Source organism: Argiope bruennichi, chromosome X2 (assembly GCF_947563725.1).
Source record: "Argiope bruennichi chromosome X2, qqArgBrue1.1, whole genome shotgun sequence".
NCBI classification, from domain to species: domain Eukaryota; kingdom Metazoa; phylum Arthropoda; class Arachnida; order Araneae; family Araneidae; genus Argiope; species Argiope bruennichi.
In genome coordinates, this window is record NC_079163.1 from 115,151,411 (window position 1) to 115,164,458 (window position 13,048).

The following is a 13,048-nucleotide window of genomic DNA, read 5'->3' on the forward strand; positions in this document are numbered from 1 at the left end:
ATAAGGTTTTATTAAAGTACCTAAAATATAATTCTTTGTACATCACAAACATAAACAAAATCCTACGAAATCAGGTTTTAAACACTAGCAATAAACAAATAGCCAACATTAAAACAACAACAATAAAATATTTATTTATTTTTTAATTAAAAATTTTTTTCTCATTAACGAAATAAAGAGTAAGTATTATAATCTTTAAAACATTTGACTTGAGATTTTGACCAATGTCTTCGATTTAAACCTCAATGAGTACAAAAGAAAAAAAATTGGTATAAAGTTTCACTGTTTGTTTGTTTGTCCTGGAACGCGATAACTCAATAGCGCTTTGAGCTGGACAAATGAAATTTGGTTCATGATATTTACACCAAATTTGTTTTCTGCCAAATTTTGATCGAAATCCATTCAGATATAGTCTATCTGTCCAGCTGCGCTAATATAAATTAACATGATAAAAGGAATAGAGCTAGATGGATAAATTTGGTACATAGATTTAACATTTTATGTTTAGATATCTATCTCATTCGAAACCAAATCAGTCAAGGGGTTGACCGTCTGTTGTTCCATGTATCAAAAATAGAATTTTCACAAGCACTCTATGAATTTGTGGCAACAATTGTAGTTTTGTATAAAATTTTGTTTTCAATGGATTTTGGAAAAAATTCGTCTCAAACCCAAGTTTAGTTTTCGGTTAACAGCATGCTATGGAGTAATCCTTCTAAAAACCCGTCGAAAATCACTCTATAGATTCAGTAAAAACACTAAATTTACGCCTAAGATTTATATTTCATAACCGTTCTTTGCGAATGTTATAATAAAAATACAAGCCTTTATCCAAGATCCGCAATTTTATGTGGGAATAGGGAAAGAGATGACGCCCTTATTAAAGCATAACGATGAAGTTTTGGGAAGATCACTCCAGCTGGCTTATTTAATTTCAAAATAAGATTTAATTTAAAAGAATGTTTTTTATTACCCAGGGCCCTGTCTATATAGTTTACTAGTATTCTTAAGTCCAATACTCAGATTGTATAACAAACTTTCCATACTTTTACCTTTACTTTAAAATTACTTTTTACCCGATTATCTGAAAGACATTGTAATGTTTCCTTAGTAAATACCCCCCCCCCATCCTCGTCCTCAAAAAAGTCACAAATGTAAATGTCCTAATTTTGGGGTAATTCCGAAATACATTTTTTATATTTCGGAAGCAAAAACTTGGTTTTTAAAAATTATTGGAAAAATAGAATATTTTGAAGTATTTATTTAATTGGAGAGTTTTAAAATATGTTGCAGATTACATTTTCATATGTTTACTTTCATTTTCAGCGTTATTTTAAACAAATATTGTAACAATCAGTAATTAATAAATGAAAATGTTTGATGTTTCTATTTAAAGAGTCAGTTACAAAACAAGTATTGAAATAATACATATAATTATTAGTATAATCAAAAATATTAATTTATTGTCATCGAGAGATATTGTTCTAAACTAATGGAGTTCGCTGAAATTTTTAGTTTTAAAAACTTTGTTTCTTGTCTATAAATAATTTAATAGATAAAACTTTATCAAAGTAGATGTTAAAAATATTAGATATTTTTGATTAAAAGTCGACATTCAATTGTTTCTTTGACGATCTATGCTTTTTTTTTTTTTGCATGTGTTATTCATTAATTTTTTAAAAGAAATTATAAATTTAAGGAATTTATTTTTAGTTTCATTAAAAAGTTAAAATTAATTGACTATGAGTTATTTTATTGTTTGAATTAATCACATGATTATAAATTAAATTGGAAAAAACTGAGTATCAAAATTTCTATCTCGAATTAAATCATCGAAATCTTCTGCCCGGCGTGTAAAATTTCAATTTATTCTGACTTTCCAATTAATTTTTTTAAAAGAAAAAAAAGTCCTCATTAAATTTACAATAATGTCACTCATCCATTTGGCTTAACTACTGTTGGCTTCATCTCGCTCTCCGGTATTTTTTTTTTTTTTTTTTTTTTTTTTTTTGTTAAAATAAGTATTATCTACTTAAGAAGTGACCTATTTTTACTTTTTATAAAGATATATACGAACCCTCAATCCTTACGCATGCGCAGAAAAGAGGACAACTTCGTCACTTTTACTTATTATACGAACCCTCAAGCATAGCCACGCCTCCTCCAGGATGATTGACACGGACAACTTCGTCACCGGTCTGGATAGTTTTCCTACCGGGAGGGTCGTTCGACGATATCACATGGAATTATCAGGGTTGCCAGTTCTAATTTTATTATTTTTATTTTATTACTTTTTTTGTTTTAATGTTTTCTAATCTAAAACCAGTACTTTTCGTGTACTGGTTTTGTTTAATGACTAACCAGGACTTATGCCCTGAAAACCAGTACTGTACTGGTAAAATCAGTACGAAAGGTCACCTTACTCATCCCCAAAGAATGGGTTCAATCCTTTCTCTCAATAGTTCTAGTACTTACGGAGAATTTTAATAAAATGTCCCTAAATTTTCTTTAAAATTTAAGTAAATTATTTAAAAAAATATTAAATAAGCTTAAATGAGAAAGGAAACGAATAAAATTAAGGTGAATTTTTCAACTCATGAGACGTATTTGATATGACCTGGTGTTTCTGTGTAGCTGGGATGTTCCTAATTTCTGCCTGATTTTCGCAAAAAAGTGAATATCCTAAATTTTAATTAAATGACTCATTTGTACCATATTAAAAAGAAAAAATAAATATAGTTATTTTGAAAATAATGTTAGGATAAATTCTATTAATTAGCTTTTCTAAATGTGGAATATAACTAACTTAATATGATAATGTGCATAAAATGGAAGAAAAAAATAAATTGTAAAATGCATATATTAGATTAAGTTTCTCCTGGTTTTCGAAATTTTTTAAACCATTAATTGAACGATTTTTTCTTTTCTTTTCTTTTATTTATTTATTGGATTTTGCCAATATCACCATTCATCCGCTTAGGCAGGATTTCGTATCAGAATTCTGAAATGTTTCAATCTGAAAATTCATCTTGGCTTTGTAATAATTTTTACTTATATATATAAAAAAATAATATGAAAATAAAAAAAGGGTTACAATTTTTTAAAAAAAAATTAAATCTAATTTCTATAGAATTCTTTTCTTAATATTTCACAATATGTATAATATGGTCACCTGTATTTAACAAAGAAAAGAGTAAAGTGACCGCAAACATTTCTCTAACATCCAGAATAAGTCAAAACTGTTTCGCATTCCTGAAGGCTTATCAGCCATTTTTTTTTATTTGTAAATAACTAAAATTTTAAAAAATGTTTAGTGAGATTCAATTAAAAAACTTGATAGAAATGTTGCTTCGTTCAAAATAGAAATTATGATTACTTATATATAAACATGAATTGGAAGAAAAATAGTTGTAAAATATATTGCAACAAAAATGCCAATACACATTAAAAATCATTATTTCATTGTCATATAAGAAAAAGTTTTTATGAAAGCAGTGATCAACTTAGTTTAAGATAATTTTTATAATCTAGATTTATGATTGATAAAATTAACTTAGCTTGCTTTTGATCGCTTACTCATAAGTATATATTGAACTTCAAATTCGATAGACATGCAACATTTACTACTAGTTTAAAAAACTTATACTCTTCCACATTTTGTGCAAGGCATCTTTCTAATTTTCAATAATCTCAACTTAAATGGGAACTTGAAAAACGAAAGTATTTAAAGTTCAACTAATGCAAAAATTTTCTCATTCAGCATTGTTTATGAGCATTACGGATAATATTCTTATCTAATATTAATTAATTTCGCTAACATTGATCCTTTTACATCCAATAACTTATTACATTAAGGACATTTCCTTGTTCCATTAAACAATTATTTTCTCATTATCCAAATATAAGCAATGTAGATACATGAATAGGAGGAAAGATCAACAGTAAAATATATTGGTACAGAAATACTAATATAGATTTAAAAAAAAAAAAAAACATTACTTTGTTGTCATGTTGCTGTTGAAATTTTAATCTAATGATAACGATGCGTGAAAATTTCTCTGAAAGCTTTATTTAAGATTTCTAAAATAGCTCCCAAACCACTAATATAATTAGCAGTACTTGCATAGCTCGTAACTTGATAAATATTAGCAAAATCAGAACCAGAAACATAAAATAAAGCTATTAAATTATATTAATCGTTAACAAGGGAAAAAAAAAAACGATTTTACACGTTTATTTTTTTTATTATTATTTTTTTGATAAAGATATTGCTTAGTTAACAAATGTAATATACATACATACACATACATTTCCTTTTATGAGAAAAGATTATAGCGATTTTGAAGAAAACGTATTCAGAAATATGAGAATATTCAAATATTAGTAAATAAAAGAAGATGTAGATTTTCTTATATCTTACCACTCTTTAAATGAATTTAATTCCTGTAATTATTTTTCTGATGAAATCAATATTACTTTTCCATTTAGAATAAAATTTATTATCATTTATTGCAAAATATATAAAACATTGATAAAAAAAACGTTGGCAAAATAGCAAAGAATTATATACAAAAAAAAAGTACAGTTATAAAAGTGACCAGAGAACAAAAAGCTTCAAAAACATTCTTATTGTGCTTTCTCCTTTTTTTCTTTTCTTTTGGGTCTCTATAATAGCAGAAGGATCCCGAATTTTCATCTATCTCGGATATCTGGGATCAACAAGTTCTGGCAACAAACAGTCAAAATAAAAGAAGGTCAATTTTTTCTCCATCTTTTGATGCCAAAATATTGGATCACGAATTATTTTCTGTTTTTTGCCCCTTCTCCGTCCACATTGCAAATAAACAAAAGCATATTTTTGTAATATGCAGCTGGCCCTGCACTTGAAAATAATACTTATGGTTTTTATTTACAGTTGTTGTTCCATCTTTCTTTAATTTCCAGAATGGGAATTTTTTTGCTTTTATTGCCTCATCTGGAGAAATATTTTTGCAGGATGCTAAGTTTTGTCTCGTTTGCTTTTTCCTATTTGCCGACGGGAACAATCTTGTCTTTTTACCTCTTCGATAATCCATATTCAGTTAATTTCCCCTCAATATTTCAAACATGTGAGCAAGAAAAATAAACGATTTGCAAATTTACAGATAGATATAATCATACACTTGAAAATAGTCTACTAAATTTGTTTACAAGGATTCGGTAGCATTCGCAGAAACAAGTATGGGTTGTGAAGACCACAGCTGTGATGGTAAATAAAATAAAAAGAAAGAAAGAAAGGAGGAAAGAAGATAATGCTGAGGGAGAGATTTTAAGACCTAGTGAAGACCAGATAATAAATCAGATTGTAAAGGGTGGGTTTATAGTGTATTCCTCCGCGAATGGGAGGGGTTAAGGGAGCATTGGAGGGGAGTGCAAATTATTTTTCCAATTTTAGGACTAAAATACTGCTTTTACACATTTAAAAAAAAAGTTAAATATGCATCGGAAAGAAGATACCAATACTGATGTTGCTATTTTTATTTTATTTACGATAAAATTTTGTATAGAATTATTTAAATGTGCGAAGTTGGAAGTTTTGCGACTTTTATATATTTAAAAATACTTTGAGAAGTCAGAGAAAAAATTCCTTTGGCAAAAGCCTGTGTTTTTATTCCTTCTACTGATTGCAGTTGACTTCATAAGAAAAAAACCGCAATAGCAAACTTAATAGTCTAAAAATATTTCTCCATAGGATAACATTACGTTTGAAAATTGTAGGTGGCGTGTATACGGCACCCTTAACACCTAGCGGATCTATCCCACAAAGAAGGAGATCCAGAGGTCTCACTCTCATAGAAACTAATGGCAACTTTTTAACATGGCCATTCACATAGACAGTAACGCCATCTCTATTGTTACCTGCGACGTGGAACTATTACGCGGTGGAATGACGTCATCTTTCTTCGTGACGTCATGATATGGATGTCAACAAAGCAACTGCATTTATTATATTGACTTTTCCCAGCCAAATTTCAGTCTTGGAATAATATCCCGTAATATATTGTTATCTGAAATGATTTTTTTTCATTTATTTTCTCCCTTCTTGCAAAAAAAAAAAAAAAAAAAAAAAATTCATCTCTGCTTTTTGTGTACTAGTGAAATTCAGATGCATTATTACCATATTTCAGATTAATAAAATTACATTTACCCTTCACTATGTAATTCCATCAAATTATTAAAAACAAAATTCTATTCCACCAGAAATGATTTTTTATAGTTCACATGTAAGGTAAATACTTACTTTTCGATATTTAAAGAACAAATTTGAAATTTTACAGTGGATGAATTGCATATTATATTAAGTTCTATTATTAATTAATTTTCACTTTCTATTAATTATAATATATATCAGTAGATTGTAAACTGCAATTTATGAATTTTAAAATATTTTATTCCAATTTGGACCATTTCTAATCAATTTTACTCTGTATTTATACAAGCTTTAATCACTCTCATATATCAGGTTTGTCTACTCTAATTTAATTTTACCTAAGTTATTTTAAGAGTGAAAATTAATTTCAGAAATTTTTTACAAATTCTAACAAAATTAAATACATATATTTAGTATTACAGAATAATCGTGTAATAAATAACAAACAATCCAAATAATGTTGTCTTATTTTATTGAAGAAAAAAAATAATTGAAAACAATCCACATATTACGTGGCAAAAAATATTATCGCTCAAAAATATTAATAAGTATAGCATAAGCACATTTGAAAAAGAAATTCCAATTAAAAATGAGGATTGATTAGTTTTATAAATTTAAAATCTATGAGAAAAAGATTCTTGTGCAATAACAATGCTAATTTTACAAGATAAAAATGCAATTGGCTTGAGTCACATTTTTAACATGCTTCAGATGGTAAATTAAAAAAGTGGAAAACTAAAAACAACAAACTAACACAATTATTATTAATTAATTTTCAAAAAATAAAATTAAAAAACTATACATGTAAAACCTTTTTTAATTTTTTTCGAGAATAGTAGGTTGTCATTTCAACATTCATTGTTTTTTCATATTATGTTTAATCATCATCCGTTTAAAAGAGGAAATAAAAAAAGTGTGCTTTTTCTTTGTGTTCTACGTTATTTTTAAAAAACTCTAAAGTAACTTGGTTTAAAAGAGTTTTAAATTTCTGATTTATACCATCTTTTTGGAAAAACAGGATAAAATTACCAGAAAAACATTCATGTAATTGAAAAGTATTGTAATAAATATTCAGTTGGCCATTTTAGTCCTGATTTACACACGTTATATTCTTTAAAATATATAAAAAAAATGTATGATTACCTAAATTTTTTTCATCATTTACAAGTAATTTTCTGCATTTAATACATTCATGGGAAGAAAAAAACTTTTTTGCTAAAAAAACCTGATACATATGATAAAACATTTTCTTCCACTATATTTAGAGTACTTACAGTGGCTCCCAAAAGTGTTCGTACACCAACAAGAATCAATTAAAAACCTCATTATTTACCATTATATATTCTTATTTTTACATGAAAATTTTTTCATAGCATATTTTTACAGTTCTTAATAAAGCAGTGAAGAATAAATTTTAATTACGATGCAAATTATATTTTTAAAAATGACAATAAATAAAATTGCACAAAAATAGGACACAAAAGTGATCATACACTTTAAAAAAACATCACTAAATATGAAATTTTCTAAATTTTTATAAATGTTTAGTATTTAGTAGGATATCCTTTATTCTTTATAACAGCTTTTAAACGTTTGGGCATAGATTTAACTAAACGGTCGGTTACTTCTGCACCGATCTTGTTCCATTCTTCGATCATTACTGCTTTCAGTTGAATTTTCGATTTAATGTCGTGACTTCGTATTCGCACCTCTAATTCTTTCCAAATATGTTCTATAGGGTTTAAATCCGGTGATTGAGCTGGTGTTTAAAGGGTTTGAAGTCAATGATAGAGGCAAAAAAGACGAACATTCATGGCCGTGTGCTTAGGATCGTTGTCTTGGTAATACACAAAGTTGTTTAAAATGCCCAATTTTTGTGCTGACACTTTTAAATTATTATTGAGAATATTTATATAAACTCTATGATCCATTATACCATCAATGAATACTAAATTGCCTACTCCAGCCGCTGACATACACCCCCAAACCATGACACCTCCACCGCCATGTTTTACTGTTCCAATTAAATTCTTGAGATTAAGTTCTTCATTTTTTTTTTTTTTTTTTTCTCCATACAATGATTCGCCCATCCGACCCAAAGATGTTAAACTTACTTTCATCTGCAAATAAGACACGATTCCAATAGCTCTCTGGCTGGTTTATCATAGATTTGGCAAATTTAAGCCTAGAAATTCTGTTCTTCTGACTTAAAAAAGAATTTTCTTTGTGCAGAGCGGCCATGTATACCAGCATTCCGAAGAATTCTACGAATAGTTTCACAGGAAATAGAAGTTCCATCTGATTCATTATATTGTGAAGTAAACTTTATTGCACTCAGACGTGGATTTTTTAGAAATTTGCTCACAATATTTTTTTGACTTCTAGCTGACAGAATTTGAGGGTGACCATTACGAGGCTTGTTTGCAATCCTTTTTCCCTCTCTGTAACGTTTTATTATGCTTTGCACCGTTGAATGAGGTAGATTAGTTATAGTTGCAATGCCTCCAATTGATTTTCCAGCTTTAAAATGAAATATAATTAATTTTCGTACGTCTAAACTCGTTTCTTTACGAATGCGCGTCATATCTAAGAATAAAGTAAATAGAATAAATAATTGTGATATTAAATACTGAAATCAAACGATTTTAGTGTATTTTTCAATTAGAAGAAAAATATTTCGCAATTCATCATAAAAATAAAAATATTTTTATGATGAATTTAAATAAATAATGTTTGGATGTACGAAGACTTTTGTGTTCTAATTTTGTGACATTTTTTATTTATTTATTTTTTAGAACAATACTACTTGATTTTTTATAATAATATTTGTTCAGTTTTATTAAGAACTATTTAAAGATGCTAATTAAAAAAAACCAACTAATAAAATGCTTTATTAAGAAGTATAGAACACAATTTCTGCAAATTTCTTTAGTGTACGAACACTTTTGGGAGCCACTGTATGTTCAAGTTATCCATGTCATATTGTTTCTTTCCTTCATCCAAGTCCGCAGAATTTTCAATTATTAACTCACACAGTTCTTTTTTGTTTAAAGAGGTAAAATAAATTAAAGTAGAAGCATTATCATCCTCACAGTTTTTATTTGTTGACTGTTTTAAAAAAATTAGTAATTATTACTTTGTGAATAGTATGTCTGAATTCATAAGCATCTGGATTGTCTCAGAAACCTCCACGTCGTCTAACAGAAGAAAATGTATTCTCTAAAGCATCTTGATTAAATCTATTGATAAGGATAAATTTGACTTTAGTGAATAAATATTCCAGATGAAAGCATTTAAAGTTAAGATCCAACCATTTTTACATGGTACTACAATCTTCCTATTGCTTTTTCTTGATCTAAAATGCAATGCTGCTATCTATCCACTTTATCATTTCTTTCCAGAATGAAATATGGAAACTGTCCTTTGTTAATGCACATAATTCTTTCTTTTCATGATACAATGTCTTGAATTAACAGAGTCAAATAGTTTGTCAATCTTTCAAAGGAATTCTGCTGTTTCTATTCCTTTGCTGTCCATGTTATTAGCTACAACATCGATCAGTCTGCCATTAAGGTTCTCCGCCAAGTATGAAGCGGATTCTTTGTTTACATTTGAAGTTATAATTTTTGAGTCATTTTCTTTCCTCATATTATGTGTTAACAGAGGAAATACTGGTGTGCTGATGGATGCATGCTTTAATGCGAAACACAAAAGTGACTGTCATGATAAATTGTTTTCTTATTTTCCTTTTAACAATCCTGACTTGGGTTGATAGCTTTGGTATAGACTTTTTCAAGCCTTCGAAGTCGATGATATGCTCCGATCATTTTGAAGAATTCATTCAGTGTGTGTCCAGTAATTTGTTAGAAAAACTCTTCGAAGAAAAAGAAAGCGGCGAGCGATTTGCCGTCAAAAACAATCAAACAAAATCGTGAGTGCATTTCTAATTTACTTTATTCACATTTGATGAAATTTCTGATAATTTTGAATATGCTTAGAAGGTTTTAAAATGTTTACATGAATATTACATTGCATTTTTTTACAAAATCTTATCTAAATTTAATTAATGTAAGTAAACAAACTCCTGTTGAAAAAATAACAACTGCTATAAGGCTAAACTTAGGTGGAAGTGAATATTACTAGTTTTCTAATTACATTTACAGATTTGTGATGGATTCAAAGTGAATTTATATCAAACAACTTTTCTATTGTTAAAAATGAAATGTCAATAATTTATTGTATTTAAACTGAAATTGACTGTTATCATAATATCCTGTTATAACACTGTGCGCCTCAGTGATTTCTGTTTTAATAGATAAAGGTCTTTTCATTGAAAATCAATTTCCATATCAGCATTTATTATATAATTTTTATTCCCAACTTCATTGTTACATGCATGTTTCATTTTTTTTTTTGCTATTTCTTTAACCTATCAATTTTGAATTATAAAATTCTGTGAAAGCATAAAAGTGTTTCTTTCAACTCCTCTTTATATCCTATTTAACCTCTCTCTCTCTCTGTGTATATATATCATGACCTTATTCTTGTTTCTAAATTTACTGTATTGTATGTTTTTGTTTTATTTTATGATAATCATTCAATGTAATTTTTATCAATGTAACTTTAGCATTTAAAAAAATTTCATAAATGTTCTGCTTTAAAAGTATATTGTTCAACATTATGTTTTTATTAGTAATAAAAAAAACTGTTCTTTAGTATCTAGGATGTTTCTGTTGAATAAAATTGATTTTATCATTAAATTGACATTCTTGTCATACTCTGTTTATATTATTTCTAAGTGTCTAGAAAAATAAATGTTGATAAATAGTAAATAGTTTTTTTTAGTTTTTTGAATTAGTGTGTACATTGAAACATAAATTTAATTATATTTTTTCAAATAATTATCACATATATTTTATATATATATATATATATATATATATATATATATTTGTAATGTGTAAATAAAAATTATGAAAGTGTGATTTTGTTTGTTTTCCTTTAATGATTTCTACAAACTAAAATGAAATTATTTATTCATAAGTTGCAAAGATTAAAAAAAAAGGTATCCATACCTTTTGTATTTCATAATTTGAAATTGTAAACATAATTTATTCAATATATACTAATTTGAGTTTCATGTTCTTTCCTCTGAGCAAACTGAAATCATCAAAGTCTCAATATTTATAAAAGTAATTACATAAGAAAAAAATATATAATAATTTTATTAGTAAGCTTTAAAATATTAACTTATCTAAGAGTAATAATTATTTTTTAAAAGAACTAACTGGGTGAACTATATTCATAAGATTCAACATTCAATACTATTTAAATAATATGTAAAAAAGAACATATGTAATTTTTCAAAAACTGTGCCATAGTCATTCGTCAAAATCAAAATGTATCCTTCGGATAAAAAAAAAAGGGGGGGGGGGAAGGAAAGAATAAAGCGGCACCAAACGAATTAAAAAGCGATGTTAATTAATTATGCAAAAACAATAATTCCATTGAAAATACTAATTTAAATTTTAATATAAGAAATAAAATTATATAACTAAGAAAATTTGGAGAAAATAATTCAAAATAATATATTTTTTAAAAAATCAGAAGTTTTTAATAATTGATCGGCTAGCGTAATATTTACTAAACAATAGTTTCGTCAACGTTATCGGCAGACATCACGACATGCGCAGAACGGTTGAAAATTGAACAGAAGCGGTTTGCTTGGTACCTGACACGTGACCGCGAATTGACCCCATTAAAAAACATTAATATACTATACATTATTATGAATAAGACAGCAATTAAATAAAAGTTGAACTTCCTAGTGAATGTGAATCAAAGAAGCAGAAGTTAATCTAAAAGGTGATTTTGGTGGTGGCGTTACAATCGTTTACCAAACTTCGAAGTGAGACCTCTGGATCTCTTTCTCTGTGATCTATCCAATAGTGGCTCCCTATGAGATTGAATCAGTCTATTAAAACCGTAGGTGGGGAAGGAAGGAAAATAGAGATAGCGCGCGGCATGCGTTAGAGTTTTCCACTTATAGAGATGAGAATTGGATTTTCAAAATTTCTATTAAACACATTTGCATTTTTCATCGAGATGAAGTTGAATTCAGTGGAGGTAAATTTAAAGGAGATGAACGGAGTCAAGGAAATATAAAAATAAATATGGGCCAAATTTAATTCTTAAGAGTGCACGTATAATAATTTTAGTTACTATCTGTTTAAATTTAATTTTTACTCACCATTTATATTGTTTTAAGGTTCCGTTTTAAGTCTTAGTGCTAACTATCTCAGTGAAGTCACTTCACTGCACACACACACACACATATATATTGTTACGAAATTTCCTGGTTCGTTTGGATAGTGGAAGTTATATGGTGTGGAGAACGCTCAATCAGCAGTAGAAAATAAAACAACGACGTTTCTTTACACGAAGACGACAACTATATACAGCATAGAGAAGACAATTATCTTCAGCCGAGACGTGCACACAACAAGACTCTACTGCAGACAGTAGCGCACAGCTTAGATCAGCACTAGCTGAACTCCGTCGCTGCTCTGCTAATCTCTGGAAGACTCGTTCTTCACCGTCGATTCCGACTACTCCCCCGGCAGCTGCAGACTGCCCCCTTTCATAGGTCTTGGGAGGCGGGGCTAGAAGCCTCTCAACCAATCAGGAAATTTCGAGGCGTATCTCTATTCCCAATGGACGGATTGGGAAAATTTTCGATGTTTCGGGTTTAATCTATTTTGGCGCCAAAGTCTCCAAATGGTCGCCAAGCTCTGGGACCTTCGAAGCGACACCCGGACTCCGTCCAATACCGATGACTGTAAAACAGTCTTTCTGATG